General features: G+C 42.6%; 1 long non-coding RNA gene across 2 annotated transcripts; it reads right to left on the reverse strand.

The window, feature by feature from the left end:
- Positions 1–13,440: 13,440 nt before the first annotated feature.
- Positions 13,441–17,344, reverse strand: LOC307038303. 2 transcript variants are annotated; one of them, XR_013807946.1, is made up of 4 exons: positions 15,329–17,344; positions 14,884–14,944; positions 14,228–14,783; positions 13,441–14,048 (listed from the first exon to the last, which is right to left on the reverse strand). It is a non-coding gene; the product is annotated as an uncharacterized lncRNA (long non-coding RNA). The 2 variants fall into 2 exon arrangements; XR_013807947.1 differs by having other exon boundaries at positions 14,228–14,801.
- Positions 17,345–17,733: the final 389 nt, after the last annotated feature.

Below are 17,733 nucleotides of genomic sequence, written 5' to 3' on the forward strand. Positions count from 1 at the left end.
ACTCAAGTAGTTACCCATTACCTAATGATTACCTTACCGTTCCTTAAGCAGTTTGTGTCCCCTCAAGTAAAGTAATGCATTAAAAACAGAAGTTACCATTACCTAATGATTACCTTCCCGTTACTTAAGCAGTGTGTGTCCCCTCAAGTAAAGTAATGCATTCAAAACAGTAGTTACCCACTACCTAATGATAACCTTACCGATACTTAAGCAGTTTGTGTCGCCTCAAGTAAAGTAATGCATCAAAAACAGTAGTTACCCATTAACTAATAATTTCCTCACCAGTATCTTACCATTAGTTAAGCAGTTTAACAAACAAACAAACACTGTGCACTCAAGTTTACATTTTTATTTATACAACAATCCAAATGACACTAATAACGAAAACGAGGTTGCTTTTAGAACTTGTGAAAGTGGCGTATGTCATGCAGCAATCTGGGACCATCTTTGTGTTCATTTTCTAGCCAATGTGTCCACTCGATGAAACCCTCAAGGTTAATCCACACTAACCCCTAGATTCCACCGGGTCCGTCAGCATCGCGTTACGGCCGCGTTACGGCCGCGTTACAGCTGCGCTGCGGCGTTCGCAAACATCGCGGCCACTCTAGTCTCTAGGCGCTTGCACACCGGAGTACTTTTACCCATACCTTTCCCGTTTAGTTCCGTTCGTGCCTGGAATTTTGCGTTCACACCAAAAAGAGAACTTAGTTCAGAGAACTTTTACCCCCATTTTTAGTGCCTGCTAGAGAGGTGGGACTATCCTGGGGAGAAAGAAGTACACATTTCTGATTGGCTGGGTGAATTGCAAAGCACGCCCCGTAAAACTATGAAAAGTTGTTTTAATCCGCCATTGTATTTGCTGTTATTAGCATTATTAGCATTAGCCTTAGCCCCGCGCACCAACGGAGAGAGAATAACTTATGGTAACACAAAAAAAACCATGGGAGCGGTGGAGTGATGAGGAGGTGTCAGCGTTCTGGCGATTTACTCGGAAGGCTTCAATAGAAGCTGCTGGGAGTCCCAGCAGCTTCTACTGAAGCCAGTCCCCAACTCCGGGGACTTCGGGTGGCAGTATACGCTGTGAAGTTGTTTGCGGCCTGCCAGTAAACCCAAAGCAGAAGAAGAAGAAGTGACGTCAGCGGCTTAATTTGCGTAATCTTCCCTCAGGGAATTTATTCCGGTATGAACACGATCGGCTCTTAGTTCCATGGGGGTACTAAGTGCTGGGAACTAAGTGCAGGGAACTAAGTACGGCAAAGTACTTGGTATGAAAGCGGCTAATGGGTGCTATCCACCAGACATGCTGCGTTACGGCACAGAAGCGTCCCAGAAGCGTCTTGGCGCTGGACTCCGCTCAAAATAGGATGCGCCGGGCAGGAAGTGGAATGGTCAGAGCATCCGGCCCATCCCCAAAATAAACTAATCTTTCTTTCTTTCAAGTAGGAGGAAAATTCCAGCGTTCTCCTCCGGTTTAGAGCCACTGTGTAAATTATATATATCGAATAATTATGATGATAAATGCATTTTTTTACCACTAAAATACAGCAACACATCTTCGATTCATGTCGTTTATAACTGGAATATTACAAATATTATTAACTTTGTCTGTACAAAGTAGCCTGTCCAGGAAATATGCCCAAATCAACAAAAACTGCGAGCCGGCAGGCAAGACTCTCCGCTTCTGAAATGCTTCTGAAATGCTTCTGAAACGCGGCCGGTAGGGTATGACGCCGGAGGAGGCTGGACCAAAACCGCGGCACAGCCGTGACACGACGCAGACGGACCTGGTGGAATCAAGGGGTAACCCTAACACCCAGCGTAGTTCAAGATGTGCTGCCGCTAGGCCAGACCGGACGTGGAAGGACAGCGAACTCCGCGGAGCGCCCTAGCACCCTGATCCTCATTTCTTGTTCACACGATTCACACCAATAGTTTTGATGTTTCGAATCAGGTATTTCATCTTCCTTGTTAAATTGACAAAGCACAGCTTCTGTATCTTCAGTGATATACAATTAAAATATTAAAACCGTAATAAAGTGTTAATGCACTGCAAATCGGCATCCGGCTGGAGCACTGTGCAAGACACGCCCCTTCATAGCATTCAAGTGCTACGATTGGCCATGAGCCTGTCACGTGCATCTCAGCTATTGACAACCCGTGAGCTCAACCCAACCTCTACACGCTTGGAACTCAAAATGGAGATGAGGAGAATCAAAACCAAGAAGATGGCGACCCCCAAGCGTTTATTGTCAGAATGTAAGTATGAGTTGAAATGTTTTTTTTATTTGAAAAATTAGTAACACTGCTTTGCGAAATCATCTCAATTGAAACATGTATTATACTTTTTGTTCTGTGCTTGTTAGCCAAATTAGTCACTAAAGGATTGCTGGCTATCTGATTTGAGGTTGCTAGCTAAACCACGAGGACCCACCATGACACAAGTGTTACATGACACTGCACTACAGACATCATTAGGATAGGCAACAACAAAGTAGCCTACTGTTGTTAAATAGTTAAATATTTGATTATTTTTTCTGTTTCAGCCCTGACCCCAGAAGAGGCCATAACCCGCTACAAGCGTGTTCTAGAGGCTGTGAACAAGGACAAAAACGGCAGCATACAGGGAGGGGACCGAAAAACAATTACAGACACCCAAGGAATTGCAGAACTCAATGCTGTGAACCCGGACATCTTCTGAGAAATCTGGGGAACACTGAAGAAGGGGGAAACCCTTCTCCGTTTTCTGAAAATTGCAAGTCTGCAATTATGGACAACAATTTAGAGGGGAAGGTCCAGGAGTCGAAGTCCAATGGAGGACTTTTATCCATATATCCAAGGGGGAAGTGAGGAATGGATGTTTTTTTGTCATTTTCAGGCCATTTCTTTTATTTTGTTCTAATGTTTTTAATTGATATGACTTTTTTAATATTGATGCTCTCTTTTGTTTTATAAAAAGTCATTTTTTTATGTTCCTAGTTAACAATATAATTGTATGACAAAACGTTAAGAAGGTTGTTTGAATAAAAATGTACACTAAAGTGGCTGTGGATCCGTTTGTTTGTTAAACTGCTTAACTAATGGTAAGATAATGGTGAGGAAATGATTAGTGCATGGGTAACTACTGTTTTTAATGCATTACTTTACTTGAGGGGACACACACTGTTAAGTAACGGTAAGGTAATCATTAGGTAATGCGTAACTACTCTTTTTGTATGCGTTACTTGAGTTTACCGTACCCAATCTGCCTAAGTAATGGTAAAGTAAGTAATGATGGCTTAAACAGCAACTTGCAGGTCTTTTTTTTTCTACATTTACGCTTAAACTTGCTTGAAAATTACAATTAAAAAAGTGAATGCAGGATTTGATATGATTTATGAGACATAGGCCTAAGGGCAGGAATTCAGAGGGAAAGGAGCAATTTTGAGCTCTGCTCTTAAAAACGGCTTTTTTTAAGGTCATACGTCAAACGCGTCCTATTACACCACAAAGGGGACACATCTCCGCTCTCTGACCGCGGGAATAGTTAGTAGTTGCGTTGAGCAGTTGTGTTGAGCGTTTGTGTTTTAGTGAGCTGGTATTTTTCGGTAGTTTTACATTGTATTTCACCATTTGTAATCATGGTGCAGTATTATGTTTGTGCAGGTTGCACAAATACCAGCCTGTCAGGACATCAAGTCCACAGTTTTCCTCACGGGAAAAGAAAACTAGCTAGCTTTCGGTCATGGGTTCGTTTTGTGCAGACAAAGAGACGGGACTTCAATGCTCCCCCCCTTCGCTGCTCTGTTATGGATCAGTATCAACAGTCCTGCCAGTAACGTTACTATATTATCAATGCTACTTTAGTTATAGCCTGATATATGATAGCTAACTTTACAATGTTGTGATGTGAATTTAGCTAACATTCTGTAGCTAACGCCGATCACTCACCAAGATAGCTGCCCCTTCCCTGCTCTCTCTCTCCCCTCCGGTACAGCTCCGAAGGTAGTGTGGAGTTGCATTAGGTAACGTTTATCAGGAAACCGTATTACATCTCTCTCCCCCCCTTCGCTGCTCTCTCCCCCCCTCCCCCTCCTTCCCTACTCTATCTCTCCCCTCCGGTACAGCACCGTAACATAGTGTGGATTTGCATTAGGTAACGCGAGATACGGCTGATACTTGCGCATTAGTTTCTGTTATGGATCAGTATCAACAGTCCTGCCAGTAACGTTACTATATTATCAATGCTACTTTAGTTATAGCCTGATATATGATAGCTAACTTTACAATGTTGTGATGTGACGTTAGCTAACATTCTGTAGCTAACGCCAATCACTCACCAAGATAGCTGCCCAGTTCTCCACTGGTTCTCCTCACACCACAGCTCAATTTCTCTCCGATGGCCGTTATTTCTTCTAATCCCTGGCTGCTCCTGGTCTCTTGGGAGGCCAACAGGCTCATAATTATAAGGTTGTGGTCCGTCATATGCATTCGAATATGTTCAACTTCTTCTGTGTCTTCTGTGTCGAAACTAGCATTGGGATCCATGTTTATTAATACGTTACACCGGCTGCTCTCCCCCTTGTTTCCCCTTTGTTACGTCACACGCGGGAGGTCACGTGGGGAGGCTTTTTTGATGAGGAAGTAAAAATGTCTTACAAAAACGACGCCAGATGTCACTGTAGTGTATATTTATGTATATTCTTTTGAAAATCTAGTGTATACATCATTTTCCTACACATTTATTCACAGGTGTCTTTAACCTGGAAGTTTCTCTTTAAGCAGTAACACGTGAGTCAGATCAACCTCCACCAGTGGTTCCAGTGTGGGACCCAAGCCAGCCGAAGATGGCAGGTTTAAAAGTAACCTGCTGCAGCGGACCATTGCTTCAATCAAAGTCTCCTAGGAACTCCTCATTAACTAACCATTAACGAATGATTCATTAATACAGTACCCCCCAGTCTGTTTACCAGTAACTAACCATCAGTTCTACAATCGCAGTCACTCAGGAACTCCTTATTAACTAACCATTAACTGTCTTTCCTTATTCACTACTCAGTAACTAAGCACATTGTGTGTACCTTATTGTAAAGTGTTACCCATTCGTTTGCTAGCATTTTCTTTATTTGCAGTGTTATTTTTCATAAATGGAAGTTAAGTGTTGATGTTGGCTTTGTTACGTGCCTCAAAACTCAGCCAACGTAGTTGTTTTTACTACATTAGAAGGAACACACACATGATGCACCTGACAACAGGAAGAAGGCAAAGTGTGACAGACATTCTTATGCTGCTACATCTCCAACCACAGCATAGTAAGGATGGTCTCCTCATGTTGCCATGGTGCCTTCCCCAGCACTATATCCCACATTGCATTTCACACTCGTATTGCAGCCGCTAGTTGATTTGTCAGCAGGATGGAATTAACTCCTTTGCTGACACCCTTGGCCTGTCATCAATGGCTTTTAAGTCATTTGTTCTTAATTTGCCTTTGTTTGAAGTCCAAAACGGTATGTGTGGCAATGTCAGGGTGCGGTTGAATAGATAGGTGGGGGTATGAGGGGGGGGGGGGGGGGGGGAATAATTAGCATTGGTATTGAAAAGTAATAACAGTATGGATTAATGTGGGAGAAGTGGAGTGGAGCGCATCATCGAGTGAGACAAATCCAATGCTGGGAATTGGCAGACAAAGCAAGAGGCAGTCAATAGGGATTATGTTGGGGCTAAGCCGCCCCACTTTGGCTTGGGGGAGGGCTGTTGGAAGAAGTATGGGGGGGTGTGCCTTCATGGCAATGGTGGCAGCTCTACGACGGGCATCCACACACGCTCATGCAGGTCGGTTTGTTCTTGTCTGCAAAAAGAGTGTGGTGCAGAAGGGTGGAGAGGGTGCAGACGGGGTGATGAAGGGGAGGAGAAGGGGAGGACTGGCATCTTGCTCCCTCTATTTACCTCTCATAGCTCCTCCTACCTCCAACCACCCCTCCATCCATTAGGCCCCAGGTCCCTATGCCCCCCAGGGGTGGTGCATTGGCGCTGCCAGATCCGGAGTCGGTGCCAGCTGGGCAAACACTCAAATCATTGACAAAGTAAACACCTTGCAAATAGAAGCAGAGATGACACAGCCTCAGGCACAGCACGTTGCACGACTACATCAGCAGGTCTGCACCACACGAGGGGAGGGTCACACACCTCTTGTTACCATTAAGTGTTATTTATTGTGTATGTCAAAGGGTGTCGCTGTCTTATTAACTAGGGCACAGGTATTTTAGGTTTTTCATGTCACATGATTGTGTATGTCTGACCCCAGAAGGGCATATGGTTTTTGAGCGTGGTAACGCGTGTCATAAGTACCCCAGATGTTTTATTCGGGTAATGAATTGAATATTTATGGATATGGCTCTACCTTGACGATGCACAACAGTAGACAATTAGTGGATTGTATTCTGCTGCACCTGATAACGAGCTTACAAAATCTTAAATGTAATTTTGGAGAAACCAGCTCGAGTGCGCTAGAATTTGAAAATACACAGCCGGAAAAAATCTGCCACTTCCTTAGAGCCCCTCCTCCAACACACATGAACGCGCACATGACCAATGAGGGCACGAGATAAGTTTGTGCACAGATAGGCAGGTAGGCCATCCAGTTATTTTAGCTGGGCCGGCTAAAATGATTGGTCGTACTTTTTACAGTACCACGGCTTCCAGAGATTACATTTTTTTATGGAATTTGTGTCAAAGCACTTAAGATATTCATTGCTATCGGGATGTTAAGAGCATTCCATGGAATATAACAACAAGTGTATCTCAAGCCGGTTTCTCAAAATTACCTACCCCAAATTTAACTGAAGAAACAAACAAATGTATCTACACAGTGTAGCGCGACAGCCAGGACATTCTCGGGAGTTAAAACACCACATAGTAGTTTAGTATTAGGCTAAAGCTCCTAGATTATCAACACTTTTACTTAATCAAGTGATATGCTTGTATGCCAAAGGATGGCACTCCAAAACCACCAATACTTGGCTAACATGGTGTATCTGTAATGTTGTCTGCCTGTCAGACCTTGGATTATTTTCATTAAGCTAACCTGCTCCCCTCTTCCAATCCCTTGAATAAATAGAAAATACCGGACAAGCTTTGAGCGAGGAAACAGGAGTATCCTTCGCCACAATGTTAGGTAGCAATGCTATACAAGTTGGTACATAATGCTAACGATATTCACCACCAATGTCAATCAGTTATCACCTAGATAGGTGATAAGTGTTATTGGATGTGATTCGGATTATGCTATTGTCAGGGGCAGAGAGAAGTGCTAGCTCAACTGGCTGATGACGCAAACTACCACCAAGTTTGCAAATGTAGAATACGCTTAAGGATGAATTAAGCATCAAACAACCTCTGAACTAAGGTTTGTCTTTAACAAGTATCCTCGTAACCTTGCTCTAAGAGGGTAAATTGCCTCTTCAAAGCGCAAAATATTGCCTAGATACGATAGGGGAAAGAATGACAGGTGGGTTGATGGATGGATTGATGGTTGGATGGATTCTTTATTGACCCTAAAGAGATTTAAGCACCCAGTAGCTTTTAACACTGATTAATAAATTAATACAAAATTAAGTAGTTAGCCCAAAAAAACACAACAGAGAGCAATAAAGAGGATGTCCTGGTGATCGACAATGTTTTCTTTTAAAAATATTACACTAAAGAGAGTTCTTGGAGAGGTTGCAACTTGCGTCGGCTGCTCCTTATGCTCTAATTTTGAAACTTGCTTTTGGTTCTTAAAGTTATTTGGATAAGGAGCAATGCGTTTGTGCTTTATAAATGGCAAATTCTTTATGAAGGGTTCCATTTCTGAGAAATTCAAGGCTGATTTAGAAAACTACATTAAACTTTTGAGTTTCCGGTCTCATCTGCTTTGAAAGCATTGCATGAAATCCCTTCTTCACCCAGCTGCTTCGTTGTGCACTGCATGTGGTCAGCATTTCCTCTCAGCTTTGGAATGGATTACATATCTGAACACAACGTCTAAAAAATAAAAATGCTAAAAAGCCACTGCTACACCTGCTGCATTCTCTCTCATTTCCTAGAAACCACAGTAGTCACAACTAATTTCCATCTGACTTCCTGTAAGTAATTTGTAAGAATATGTTTAGTCTGAGTTCTTTCCAACAATATCTGAACAGACTAGCCAATCACTTTCTGTCAGCAAAAATATGTGAAAAAGAAGAGGGTTGATTTTCAGTCATTTATTCATTTATTCGCTGCCCATTTGGTCTGCATATAATTCTTTAATTTTTATGTTAATGGCCACATGGGGGGGGTGTCCATGGTTTTGATGACATATCTCCAGTTGAGATCCTTGGACGGCTTAGCTTGCCCATCCAAAAATAGCCATGAAATCCCACGAAATAATAGAAGGGTGGTGGTAGCGGGGGGCAGGAGGGGCGGATTTTCAGCAGCTGAGGCTTTGCATTCGAATGGCAGGTTCTGTCTGGAGTGAAGGGACCCCCCCCCCTCCCGAGCCAGCCCTCCACCAGCACAACGCCATGAGAGAGGGAGAGAGGAGGTGTTATCGGATCCTTGCAGCCAGTGCCCCGACTTGTTCCTGAATACTAAATGTGGCAGAGGACCAGCAAAGTGAGTTGTCTTTGTTTTGTCAAGTGTGCCATGACAAAATGCTGGGGTGACCCCCCCTCCCCTCCCCCTAAATGACCCCTCCTTCTCCCAACACCTATACGTATATATATATATATATACTGTATATATATACACACAAACTGCACAACAGTGTGACCTGCTTTTTTGACCTGCTAATCATCTTTGCATAAATACAACATAAAACCTTACATAGTGTTTGGTGGTTTTGGGGACGGGGACAGGGACATGATTCATGTCACAGTACATGAATCATCGCTGTTGCCATGGGAATAGCCTAAGACCACCATGCACATGCTTGCATCAACACTAGAAGGACTGATATACACACATGCAGAAGTGCACAAATACAATCTTGGGAAATGTGTTTTAGCATGGACACACACAAAGACAAGGCAGACACATGAGACACACTCTTGGGAAATGTGTTTGACAATGTCCACACATACATATATACACACACACACACCACACACACACACACACACACACACACACACACACACACACACACACACACACACACACACACACCCACCGCTATCCCCACTCCAACAAGTGACGCTAAATATTCATGAAGCTCGACAACAGTGTCCTCTCTCCCCCCGTCTGCCTCATGCTGTCCCTCTTTCTCTCTGGTGGTCTTTGTCTTCGTCTTTCATCCATGCGGCTGCTGTGTGTGTGTTTGTGAGTGACATCAGACAGCTTTTAAAGGTTTTATTACCAAGTAACTGTCATCCTCCCCTGATAGCTGCCCGACCGACGACTTGATGCATCTCTACATCGCATAAAGTATCTGGGAAACACATTCAAATATAAAACATATACACACATGTGCCAGGAGTACAGTATATCTGCTTGTTCACACAGGTTGGAATTGACCAGTTACTCCACCAAAATGTGTGGGTGCACTGACATAGCTGGATGTTAAACACGTTAGGGCCAGGTTATCCAGGAAAAACATTTGTTAACTTGTGTGTATTGCTGTTCTTAATGGTTAAACTGAAAGGAACGGTCAGAGTGTCGCACTCAGTTGTAAATTGGAAAACCTTTTCACCTCCACACATTGGTACATGCAACTATGTTGTGTCTTAATGGCTTCTGATACCCTATTTGGTGTTTTCCCTAAATAGAAACAAGGTAATGGTGATTAAAGCAGATGACACAGATCAAATACAATAGTAGTATAATATAATAATAATAATAATAATAATAGTATAAACTACTATTGCATTTGATGCATTGCTTGGCTGACCTGTACATTGTCCTTTTTGGTCAAAATGATAGGATTTATTTTTTGGACGCCAGCAAGTAACCCTAACCTTTCATTTGTGAAGCCTGCCACTTTCCTTCTGATTACGGATTTTTCTAACCTCGGTCTTCAGACTAGATGGAACCTTAACATTCAGAAAAGTTTTGTGATGATCGAGGTGCCAAGGTGTTCCCGATTGAAGACAGTATCAGCTGCTGGTTCAAAATTGGGCATTTCGACTTTGGTAAGAAGAATCTCAGCCAGTTAAAGGTCCCATGTCATGCTTTTCCGGTTATTACCCGTCCCCTTGTGTGTTATGAAGGTTGTTATGCATGTAAATGGTCTGCAGAGTCAAAACCCTTAAAGTACACCCTGGAACGAGTAAAACTCTAACACAGAAAAGACCTGATTATGCTGCCCCAGAACGCCTCGTTGGAGATTTCTCTTTTTCCATTGTTTTCTTCCTGGGTACAGTGACGCGCCCATACCCAAATGGACCCATTGGTCCAAATTGACCAATCCGTGGAGCTGTTACGTTAAGCTTCCTCACACACACACACTCAATCTTTTCTCAGCTGCAGCTCCGCCGATTTCACGTCCCTGAGACGGCGGGACGCGGCGAGGCTGCCAGGCTGCGGGTGTGTATATGTCTCGCTGTCTCGCTGTCTCGCAGACGGCCACTGGGCTCATAGGGAGGGGGGGCAGGAGCTCCAACAAGCCGTTTAGGACAGAAAGTGAATACACATACTATACAGAGATGCTGTATGAGAAACCAATGTGATTTTGGAAAATTGCACAATATAAATATATTTTAGTATACCTCAACAAAGGAATTATGATCAGTAGAAATGGCCATGACATGGGACCTTTAAGATTTCTTTGGTACATGAAGCTATCTATTGTCACTCAATAAGGCACGAAATGGATGGTTTTCATGCTAAAAGTATTATATTGAATCATACTCCCTTCTTGGATAAGAGAAAACGGGTTAAGAGTTTGAATGTAAAACATATTTTTTGGAATATTTTCAAGGGACTTACAACTTTGTATCAACTAACTCTTGATGAGTCTCTGTGTGCATTGTTGGGCTTGTACGACAAAGTTATGTAGTAATGTATGGTGTTGCACTCAATTGTATCAATTGATCTCACCAATTCAACGGGAGTTCAAAGGATAAGTCAATCCAACAAGGACTTTGTTTCAAGAACACTAAGGATTTTCAAGGTTCAAAGTTCAGGGCTAATTTAGTGTCATTGTACAACACAGGGTTGCACACAAAAGGGATCCAAGAAACGTCAAGGTTTTCCACAGCGGACACAATCTCCTAGGATCTCAAGTGGACTTCCAACATAGTCAGTAAATGCCCAACGGAGGACGTACTTCCTGCACAAGCAGGAATTTCAACCTGTCTCAGAGCTGCTGTTCCATTTCTGCACAGCATCATTCAATCTGTTCTCTGCACATACGCCACTATTGGCTTTAGATTAGCCACCAAACAGGAGTGGAACAGTGGTATCATGGGTGCCAGCCTCCATCCAGGACTCTTCCTGCATCAGGAAACATCCCTGCAGAACATCAGAATCAATTTTGGAATTTGCTTTGGTATAAGTGGTGCATGCAGACACATAGTTGAAAAATACGTAAAATGTAATAAAGCATGACAATATACTATAATCAAAGTGGAGAGTTATGCTGATTCAAAAAAGAGGTAGGATGGAGACGAAATGTGCAACATGTTTACAGTAAAAAGAACATGCAACCTGGACACCCCCTCTTTGAATTCTCCCCTCCAGTTTTCCAAAAACAGGTAGAGTTTCTTCCCAAGGGTCGCCAGTCTGATGAAGACATCTCTTCAGAGTTACTTTAAGGGGGTGAATCAGCTTTTTCATACATTAATCCTCGGGGAATCGAATATGCTAAGACACTTGCTGCACCTATCCAAAGGACACACTAGTTAGTCCCGGATATGTGTTAATATTGGAATAGCTTAGGACTGTATGTATGGCACCCCTGGGATGTGTGACCACATTGATATCATTATTATTATTTAGATTTAGAACATGCATTTATTTTGTAGATCTGTTATTTTCATTTCACTAACGGGGTCGATAGATGCAGTGAGTACTGAGGCGGAACGTTTGTGTTCGATTCAATGGTTCCGGGGTAGCAATTAAAGTGACGGACGTTCCCGGGGTTTCCTCAGAAGCAGCGCCATATAGATAGAAGAGTTACGACAGCGGAAGTCCAAAAACGGTTATCGTTACGTGGTTCATGCAGACGAGGATCGTTCCCCGGAAGTTCATGGCGGGCAATGTGAATGCATTGATAACAGGAGATAGAACTATGATTTTTGGTAATTATTAGTGAATAAAGGTTTTGATTTGCAATATTTATAAAACAAATCGATATGTGTATGTATTTACATCAATATGTTTTAAAAAATAAAATAGAATTTGCTAATATTAAGTGATAATATTAGGATTAGTGTGAACAACTAGTTTACATGTTAGGTTAACATTGCCTTGGTTAAAGAGCCTGTTGCTGTTTATAGCTTTGAATTCTTTAAAACCAATATTATCTTCTTAAACTTGTATGGTAGTCAGGAGCATCACTTTCTAATGTTTATTGATATATTTAGAGGGAGGGGATCTAAAGGAATGCTTCAAAATTCAGATTAGATTCATTTCTACCATTTTCTTAAATTCATGGTAGTTTCAGTAATTTCTTTATGGCTTTCAGAAAAGACAGGAGACCGGCAGGTGACTATCAAAGGACTAGCAGCAGCAGTAGCAGCAGCAGCAGCATGATGATGATGTTAAATGTGTTGTTTTAGGAAAATCCATTGCAAATACATGGAATTCAATAAACATTGAATAGCATATCATGCAGTTTGTCTGTGCCTTTTCCTCCGTGTTGTCCTGGTTTGCTGTGCTGCCACCATGGTTTGCTGTGCTGCCTGGGGATGCTCAAATCGCTCCGAGAAAGGAGTACGAATGTACGGCTTCCCCACTGACACAGAGCGGAGGAAAAAATGGCTGGCTCAAGTCAGCAGGAGCAATTTCACGACCAACAGCAAAAACATATGTGAGGTTATTATATACAAACACTGCATTTTCACTTTTTCACAAAACGAAAACCACACCATTGGGAAAGCTTAATGTTTTGTTTAATACAAAAAAACAGGGAAAGGCTTGAAAAACACAGAGTTGAGACTCAGGGTGCAGGGTGAGGGTCTCAGTACAGGTATTCAGGCTTCATTGAATCCCCCTCTGGTTCTTGTGCTGAAAGAGGGAGTAACAGACAGGAGAAAGGGTTATAAACACCTATATAGCACACCTATTGGATGGGAAATTGCCTTGGGGAGATAAGGTGTGGTCTTTGTTCCCAACTGAAGTTATGGAATTTTATTATTTGTGAGTTTAACAAAGTATGACAAATGGCATCAGTAACAGATGTGATATGAATTTCTATAAAGTTGTCTCACATTCTTGGTCATATTTTATATACAGTATGTAATGAGTATAACTTGTCCAGTAAGTATAAAGTGTTTCCTAATACCGTGTATTCAACCACTATGGAATATGTATGTGGGCAGACAAAACTGAGTTGTTCTGTGTGTGAAGTAACCTCAAGTCACTCCGCAGGCACATTTTGATGCAGACCAGTTTGTCAAGACAAAAAGGGGCAAGACTAGGCTGAGAGCAGAGGCTATACCCACCATCTTCGTGCATCGCCCTGTGGTCAAAAAGAGAAGGGCCCCTGCACCACGATTCACCCCGGGACCTGTATCTACAAAGCCCATAGCTCATGATCACAGCTATAGTGTGAAAGGTGACACAGGTATAATAAGTATGAACTCTTAGTAACAAAAGTCATATTTCTTATTTTTAAGTGGTATAATATTTTAAATGTTCGAAAATCTACAGTGCCATGTCTTCTACTTACATTAGTCTCAAAGATTGAGGGAAGAAGGGATGAGGAGACTGAGAGAAAGGAAAGTGAGGGTGAAGAAAGATAGGACATGGCTAGTGAGGAGAGACAGGGAGGGTGGAAACCACCCACTCAGCCAGCAGCCAGTCAGCATACGAGGGAACCAGCAGCCAGTCAGCATACGAGGGAACCAGCAGCCAGTCAGCATACGAGGGAACCAGCAGCCAGTCAAACAGATCTATTAAAAAAATGAAAGAGAAAATGAAAGAGCCAAGAAGGAATCACCAAAAAATCAAAGTCTGCACTAAGAAAAATCAGGAAGGAAAATGCAGCTCTCGAGAAAACAATGAAAATTAGGGACAACAAATATAAGAAAACGTTTTCAAAAGACCAACTTAAGGCATTAAGCAGACTCACCACAAAGGGGATGAAATGGAGCAATGAGACAATTAAGAAGGCTTTAAAAATGTGCTTTGCGTGCGGACCAACGGGTTACAAAACTCTGCAGGAATTGCAGATTCCCCTTGCAGGAATAAGGACACTGCAAAGAAGGATGCAATGTGTTAAGTTTGAGCCTGGTGTGTAACAGCTAACATCACTGCCCCTCCACCCGTAACATCACTGCCCCTCCACCTGCCAACATCACTGCCCTCCACCTGCCAGCACCCAGCCAGAGGAGCGCAAACAACAAAAAGAAGCAAGGTGTCCCGTCATGTACCTGGAAGTTTGGGTTGGCAAAATGGAGTAAGAGAGGGACTTGAAAAACCTTGGTGGCTCTCTACTCATGTTGTTACAGTTGTCTTGGTTACAGCTCTCAAGTTTTTTTTTTTGCCATTTCCACATCTTTAGAAAATATGAAATAAATGAAGTGAAATCAACCTCTTCTCTGGAGAACAAACTTTGATTTCTCTGTCTTGTGAGTTTGCAGTCTTGCAGTTTTGCTCCTCCACCTGTAACATCACTGCCCCTCCACCTGCCATACAGTAGGTTACTAACAAGATTACTTATATAATACAGTGATAGAATACATGTTTAGTATGCTTACTTATATAAAACAGTAGTATTACACTTACCTTGTGTTTTCACTCTCACTTAAGTCCCTCTCCCTTTGCCATCAATCCAAAATCAGCTGAGCTGCAACATTATAAAGACAGGTAATAATCAACATCAGGACACAATATGGCTCTGCTAAAAACACTCACTCTTACACGCACCAAAGTTATATTTATCTAATATTTAACTCCCTCCACCCCCGCATACAATCCTGTTTAGAAGCCCCTCTTCTCTAATTCAACAACGTCGGACGAAATGACATTAAGAGAACGGAATTTACAATTAAAAGGCTGTTCAATGTGTGTTGCTAACTTGATCCGTTATCCTAGCTTTATCTGTTATCTGTAAACGTTCCCTAAATCTACTAATTTAGGGATAGTCCACTGACATCCTTTAATACACATGTTAATTTGAATCAGATGTACTGATAATATCCACAATATAAATCTTTAAACTTCTTCTTACCTTTAAAAGTCCGTCACGAACGGTCTATTATGCTGCAACTCTACAGCTCTGCTAGCCTTGGCGCTAACTTCCGGGGAACGATTGAGAGGCTCCACGATCCGCCATTGCTGTAAAAAAAGTGGTCCATGGGAGTGAACGGAGATGACGTAACTCTCAGTCTATACGGCGCTGCTCAGAAGTAATCTGGAAGGAAACTGAACACAACATGTCCTCATTACTTCTGTTTCACTTGCACCATACAGGTCGGTAAACTGTGCATAAATCACAATGAATCCCCAATAAGGTTTGCGAAGATAATATGTAACGGCCCGCTAACAGTTAAAGACTTCGTAGCGCTGTTTACATGTGTAAAACTTTTAAATAGTGTGTGTGTGTATTAGCATACTGGATGATTGTTACACAAGTATGCCGTAGTGTTTGTAGCATTATGATTCTATAGTTTAAATGCATTTTAGTGACCTGCAATGAATGGCAGAAGGGTAATAGTTGAAATTACAGTTTCAAGGGATATTTAGTACAGATTTAATACTGTAAAACAAGATTTATGAAAGGTACAAAAAAGATTAGTGAATGTAAAGTTCAGCTTGAATGTGTGTTTGTCACAGAAGGGGTTATTGACAGTGGATGTGTGTTGATGGAGCTGTCGGAAAAGTGAATGATTAAGTAAATACACAGAAATGCATAAGAGAATTAAGATGTTTAAATAAGTTTGTGTAATAAAACTACCAGGAGAAGTAATCTGGAAGGAAACTTCTGTTTCACCTGCACCATACAGGTATCATCACTGTTACTGTGGTCCTCATATCGGGGACCCGTAACAGTTCTTGGGGGATCGTCCGGGATCGGCGCCACCTACTGGTCGGGAGCTGATCCATTAATGACTTCTAGGACCAATACCGGAGCTGATGCGAGCAGAGAGCTGTAAGCTGGAGCAGACGTGGAACCGTTGCTGAACTGAGTGATCCATCATGAGTGAATTGGAAGAACTGCTGTCATGTCGGAGAGCCAAAGGAAAAGTCTGGTGTGGGACATCAGAAGAAGCCTACTCCCCTTGTCAGCGAAAGAACTCCTCCACATTGCCAAGGAAGTGGGTCCAGTGCCAGGCCAGGAACCGTCTGAGCTCGAGGAGGGAGACGATGAAGGCTGCTTCAACTACATCACTTTATTTATGCACAGTAAGCACTTGCTTGAGTCAGAAGATAGTGGGATGGCTCACTTGTTGATGTTGAAAGATGCTATTGATGACATTGTGAAAGACAGAGAAGTAAGTGTACAGGGTTTGCCACATGTAGAACCTCACTTAGAGATAAACACAGGTAACAACACTAAGCAGATATCTGAAGCTGAGGCAGACCTCACCGCTTCTCCAGTCAGTTTTAATGCTGTAGGTGATAACACAAATACTGGGTTACTGGAAATGCTTAATAGCTATGAAGACAAAGCATTATGGCACCTACAACACAGACACTAGAACAACCCCCACTGTCACCAGCACACACTAGAGAGTCTCATCATAACATCCCATACTCACCGCCTCAGTCTGCTGCTCAGTCCGGCCCTGAGACAATGATCTCCTTAAGAGAGCTCTCCTACGTCCAGAGGAGGGAGTTTAAGGTGCAAGGGGGTCAAGTTGGTGATCATTCTTCGGACATAAGCTATAACAATGTCTGTAAGCAAATCGAGGAAGGAATTAGAGAAGGTGTCCATGACGGTGACATAGTTTGTGGTGTGCTCAGAATCATAAAACCTGGAACTTTCAAAGACATGCTAATAAATAAGGATGACCTGACAGTGATGGAGCTCAAAGGCTTTCTCCTGGCCCACTTAAGAGAGAAAAACAGTACGGAGTTCTCATTCATAACACTCCGTTCGATGTCTCACTATGGGATGCGCCTCATCCACGGAGCAAACAGAAGCATCAATCTCATTACGCCAATCCTGATTGGCAGGTGATCTTGACGTCAGCGTCAGGGAATCCACCCCCTATAAGTAGCTTGCGCTACGTCGCATGCGTCATTCAAACACCTCTTCTCGCTTCAGAGCACATCTCTATATCGATAGCCGGGCTAGCTTAACAGTCCACAGACTGAAACCAAGCTAACTTCGGTCGACGGGCGCTCGCCGGCTACTTTTATGCTTCTGCAAGAAGACTGTTAGTATTAACATACCAGTTAATACTACAATCGACCTCGCCGTTTTTCTTTTCTCCGGAAATTAAAAAGGTAAGGTTTTGACTTTCAAGCTAGCAGCACACCTGTTGCTAGCTTGCCTCCCTCGCTACCGAGACCACGATAGCGAGGACGTTTTTTTTTTTCTTCTCACACCAGAGAAGAATAGGACTTAAAGAATATTACCAAACCAGGTAATATTCTTCGAGAAAAAATCCTACGCCGTCGTCTTTTCTT

This window comes from Notothenia rossii, assembly GCF_949606895.1.
Source record: "Notothenia rossii genome assembly, chromosome: 4".
NCBI classification, from domain to species: domain Eukaryota; kingdom Metazoa; phylum Chordata; class Actinopteri; order Perciformes; family Nototheniidae; genus Notothenia; species Notothenia rossii.